Source organism: Mus musculus, chromosome 8, assembly GCF_000001635.26.
Source record: "Mus musculus strain C57BL/6J chromosome 8, GRCm38.p6 C57BL/6J".
NCBI classification, from domain to species: Eukaryota; Metazoa; Chordata; class Mammalia; order Rodentia; family Muridae; genus Mus; species Mus musculus.
In genome coordinates, this window is record NC_000074.6 from 101,584,941 (window position 1) to 101,590,952 (window position 6,012).

Genomic DNA, 6,012 nt, shown 5'->3' on the forward strand with positions numbered 1-6,012 from the left:
AAATGTAAACTTTTAAATAAAAATCAGTCATATCTACCATAAAGTCTCAGAATGCTCATCTACTTATGAATAATTCTTAATTTATCATTTCAGGAAGATGTGGGCAAAAGTGGTTATAAGAAATCAAGCAGTCCAGCCTCAGTGAGAGTCACATCAGCCATTGCTGCCATTATTCGTGTTCCCTGACCATATGAGGGTCCTAGCAAAACTAATGAGTGTGCCTTTCTGAGTTTCAAGTTGTTTCCTAAGATTTTCTATGTCACAGCCAGTAGTAAAAGCATCTCAACCTAGCTTCATTAGCAATTCTATTTTTCAAAATGTTTTTAAGTGTGGTAGTCATTGCTGACAATCTATGTCCCTAAATTCTCTAGAGCAGTTTTGAATCATTAATCTGCTCCAGTAGTAGGGCCTGAAAGAGATCAAGAATTATTATTGTGAGTGTAAATATACTGCTCAGTGAGGGACTGGAATCCCCCTTAATGTTTTCATTTAATTCTTAGATTAAGAGGGATATAAGGACCACAACCACAGTAGAATTCCATAATAGCATAAAATTCTCGAGACAAGTAGTCCTCAGGGCTGTGCCACATATCAGCCATATAACTCATGGGCCACATTCCATGAGTTGTAAAGTCATTTGTTGTTTTTCCTGCATAGCCCTCGAGGTAACCTTTGTTTTCTTTGACAAGAACTATCAGGAAAAAGCATAAGTACTTGGCAAAATATAACATGCCTGTTTATTTGTTGTTATTCAATAAATTTAGGTGCTGTAGAATGACAGAAATACATTATCTTCAGTTACTCTCCTTGAAAGCTTTTGAGAAATTCTCATAGACAACTCTTATTCCCTCTGTGGCAACTGTTCCTGTATTTAAATCTAAATTTTATTTTAGTACCTGAAAGTTGGACTTAAAATCATTACATTTCTTTACTTCTTTCTTCTCCAAATATGGCCATATTGGTTAAACTTGGTTTTTACTATTATTTTACTCTTTAATGGACATACTAGAGATGGTTTGGAAAGCCTAGTATATTAATGATGTTTTACTCTAAAACTTTCGTTACACTATTGCATCGCTTATAGTGCAGCATCATGTACCAGAGTGTGTAAAAGGAGTGTATGTTATGATTGAGCGATTAGTAGGAAACCTCTTGGGTCACCCCTGTTTTCTCTCATTCTCTCTGTTTCTCTCTATTCTGTCTTTTGTGAATTATTTGTGACAGAACAAGGGCATTTATTGCATCTGCAGTGTCCCACCGTCAGATTTGAGTCATTGCTCCCACAAGGCATCATTTAACTTGTTCTTCAGACCCAGGGGTTTCTGCAAATCAATAATTTTAGAACTCAACACTCTGACTACTAACATTTTTTTTAATTGGTTGTCTGGATAATTCTTCTTTGGTGGGCGTGTTCCTATGTGTCTGAGGTTGTTTAGCAATTATTCCCATGATTCTTCTCAACCAAGGGATCCATTTACTATTTTAAACAACAACAACAACAAAAAAACGTTCTCTTGAATTTGCTAAGTAACCTCTGGAGACCAAATTTCACTTAGCAAAAATCCATCAATCTAAACTGGGGTATTCATTTTTTTCTCGTCTTTGTTTATATACCCTTACCATAATTTAGAGTAATTCAAAGGGGATCTATCATTTCTCCAGTTCTCTCTTTCAATCATTGACAATGGAAACATGAATGAGATAACATTACCTAAAATTTTCTATGGTTTACAAAACAGTAATGATCTAGGTGTGTCAATCTTTCTGGAGTTTTTTTTTTTTTTTTAAGTGTGGTACTTTCACTAAGAAGGATTGGTTATTTGGTTTAATTTGATAAAGTTTTTTCTAATAAAAAGAAGAAGAGTAGTTCTTTGTTAAAAATCTTCAAATTTTTCCATCTTCCATGTTAATGTGTCCAATGATATGATGATTGCTCCTGTATTATTTCTGCAACCATTCCTAGAAAAGACTATTTCACAGGAAAATTCCTGGAACTCTGGCTCTTGTAATCGTTCCACAATGGTCCTTGGAGATTTGACATAGATGTTTCCTTCGGGGAAAGGCTTGCCTTGATCTCTTGATCTCTACATTGTGTTCAGTTATGGTTTTCTGGGATAGTCTCCATTTGCTCTAAAGGGTAGCTTCTTTGAACAGGAGAAGTAACTACATTTATCTGCCAGTTTAAAGATGAGTATAAGACTGTAGAAAGGATTTCTGGAGTACAGCTTCTTTGGCTCTTTGTATATATTGTATATTAGTCCCCTGTTGGATTTAGGATTGGTAAAAATCCTTTCCCATTCTGTTGGTGGCCTTTTTGTCTTATTGACAGTGTCTTTTGCCTTACAGAAGCTTTGCAATTTTATAAGGTCCCATTTGTCAATTCTTGATCTTACAGCACAAGCCATTGCTGTTCTGTTTAGGAATTTTTCACTGTCTCTGGTCTTATGTGGACTTTGATACACTTGGACTTGAGCTTTGTACAAGGAGATAAGAATGGAACAAATAGGGCTGGTGAGATGGCTCAGTGGGTAAGAGCACCCGACTGCTCTTCTGAAGGTCAGGAGTTCAAATCCCAGCAACCAAATGGTGGCTCATAACCATCCGTAATGAGATCTGACTCTCTCTTCTGGAGTGTCTGAGGACAGCTACAGTGTAGTTACATATAATAAATAAAATAAATAAATCTAAAAAAATGGAACAAATCACATTCTTCTACATGATAACTGCCAATTGTGCCAGCACCATTTGTTGAAAATGCTGTCCTTTTTTCCACTGGATGGTTTTAGCTCCCTTGTCAAAGATCAAGTGACCTAGATGTGTGGATTCATCTCTGTGTCTTCAATTCTATTCCATTGATCCACCTGTCTATCACTGTACCAGTACCATGCAGTTTTTATCACAATTGCTCCGTAGTACAGCTTAATGTCAGGCATGGTGATTCCACCAGAGATTCTTTGGTTGAGAATAGTTTTTGCTATCTTAGGTTTTCTATTTTTCAAGATGAATTTGCAAATTGCCCTTTCTATGGGGTTCAGAGCTAAACAAAGAATTCTCAACTGAGGAATACGGAATGGCTGAGAAGCACCTGAAAAAATGTTCAACATCCCTAATCATCAGGGAAATACAAATCTAAACAACCCTTATATTACATCTCACACCAGTCAGAATGGCTAAGATCAAAAATTCAGGTGACAGCAGATGCTGGTGAGGATGTGAAGAAAGAGGAACACTCCTCCATTGCTGGTGGGATTGCAAGCTTGTACAACCACTCTGGAAGGCAGTCTGGAGGTTCCTCAGAAAATTGGACATAATACTACCGGCAGATCCAGCAATACCTCTCCTGGGCATACACCCAGAAAAAGTTCCAACTGGTAATAAGAACACATGCTCCACTATGCTCATAGAAGCCTCATTTATAATAGCCAGAAGCTGGAAAGAACCCAGATGTCCCTCAACAGGAGAATGGATACAGAAAATGTGGTACATCTACACAATGGGGTACTACTCAGCCTTAAAAACAATGGATTTATGAAATTCTTGGACAATTAGATGTATCTGGAGGATATCATCCTTAGTGAGGTAACCCAATCACAATAGAAGTCATTAGATATGCACTCACTGATAAGTGGATATTAGCCCAGAAACATAGATACAATTTGCAAGATACAATTTGCAAAGCACAAGAAAATCAAGATCAGGGAAGACCAACGTGTGAATACTTCATTCCTCCTTAGAAGATCGAACAAAATACCCATAAAAGGATTTACAGAGATAAAGTTTGCAGCTAAGATGAAAGGATGGACTATCCAAAGACTACCCAAACTGGGGATCCATCCCATAATCAGCCACCAAACCCAGACATATTGCATATGCCAGAAAGATTTTGCTGAAGGGACCCTGTTATAGCTGTTTCATAGGAGGCTATGCCAGTGCCTGGCAAATATAGAAGTGGATGCTCACAGTCATCTATTGGATGGAACACAGGGCCCCCAATGGAGGAGCTAGAGAAAGCACCCAAGGAGCTGAAGGGATCTGCTACCCTATAGGTGGCACAACAATATGAACTAACCAGTACCCCTAGAGCTCGTGTCTCTAGCTGCATATGTAGCAGAAGATGGCCTAGTTGGCCATTACTGGGAAGAGAGGCCCCTTGGTATTGCAAACTTTATATGCCCCAGTACAGGGGAACGCCAGGGCCAAGAAGTGGGAGTGGGTGGGTAGGGGAGTGGGGCTGAGAGAGGGTATAGGGAACTTTCGGGATAGCATTTGGAATGTATATAAAGAAAATATCTAATAAAATTTAAATAAATTTTAAAAAAGAATGTAGAAAGGAATTATGCTGATCTGGCAAAATTGTAGTAGTCGATTCTTTTCTAAAGTCCATGATCTCATTAGTTGCAGAGAGCTGGCTAGTTTTCTATTACCAAGCATGGTTTTCATCTGTCGAATCTGTTGAGTGGATTTTATAACGAATTTGGGAGCTATTTTTTTGTCACTTATTACACATTCATTTAAACTTAAGAGAAAAATGTAGAAAAAATGAATTAAAGGAAAAAAATAAAGGATCATTCTTATTTTTAACCTGTTTACAAAAGAGTAACTCTTGACATGTTCTGCATATAAGCAAAACTCGCTGATAGTTTCCATTTCATTTTCATGATAATGAATGAATCATTTATACTCACACTACATCCATGCCATTATGGTCCCCTAATGATTGAATACTATTATGTTTAATAAATGCAATCCCTTTGGTCTGATTCCTAATTTATTCAGTTTAAGTGTGACAATAATATTCATTGAGTACTTTAGTATTTTAGTACTGTAGTGAGACAATCAGGTTTATTTAACCTCTTAAAAATTCTTTTTATATTTAAATTCACATGTTCCTCAAAGAAACTTTTGTCCTATTTTTGAGGAACTATTACTGCAGCTAAGTACACTAGTTCTTGTCTCCAGCTCTGTGGAGGGGCATGAAAAAGAATCTCAAGTTTCAAGCCAGCCTAAACTACATGTAAGCCTTTAATTGATAATAATACACAAATTAAACACATCGTCATATTAAGTTCTTAACTTGTGATGATTATATTTATTTTCTTGAAACAATACAAAATATTGTTCATACTGCATAGTTGAAAGTTTGAGAGAAAAAACATCTATTTCCCTTGCCTTATTTAAATAGTTTGCACAAATAATAGGGACATTAAAATTATAATGGGTGTAAATTATTCTAGGACCCTTACCAGGAAAATGGATAGTTGTAAATAATAAGTATGTTTAAAATGCTAAAAATACTATAAAAAGGAATGATTTCTTAGACTTATTTATTTTTTGTATATGAGTGCTTTACTCACTGGATGTCTATGTAACATGTGCACCAGTGGACTGGAGTTATGGGCAGCCATGGGCTGTCCTGTGTTTGTTGGGAATCAACCAGAGATATTCTGCAAACACGATAAGTGCTCTTATTCACAAAGCTATCTTTCAAGTCATTTTCTAGTAATGTTTTCTGGTTGAATAGTGTGAATGTTATTCACATTTGTCCAGTACTCTACAATAAACACATATATTTTCATTAACTTTCTCTTGCCCCAATATCAATGATGGATGCAAAGGGAGCCAATATTTTCAATAGGATATAATACGTCTTTACTAAGGAAACCAAATATACATTGAGCAGAATAACAATAAATTTAAGACAAAAATAAAGCTATCTGTTCACATTAAAAAAGAATGAGTCAAAGAAAATCACATTAATTTGCACTACCTGTAGAACAAATTAGCAAATGTTGTGACCATCTGTGAAAGACACCAGGGCCACATAAGACATGGAATTATTTAATGTGTTAAATCCATTTAAAATGTTTGTATCCTGTTAGTTCTAACATAATTACTATGTTAATTTCTATGTGTTTTGCATATTAAACGGAGCAGACTCTGGGAAGCTAATGGCCGCTATGTCAGCTTTTTATTAAATCACAAAATAAACATGCACAATCCTACTTCCGAAGA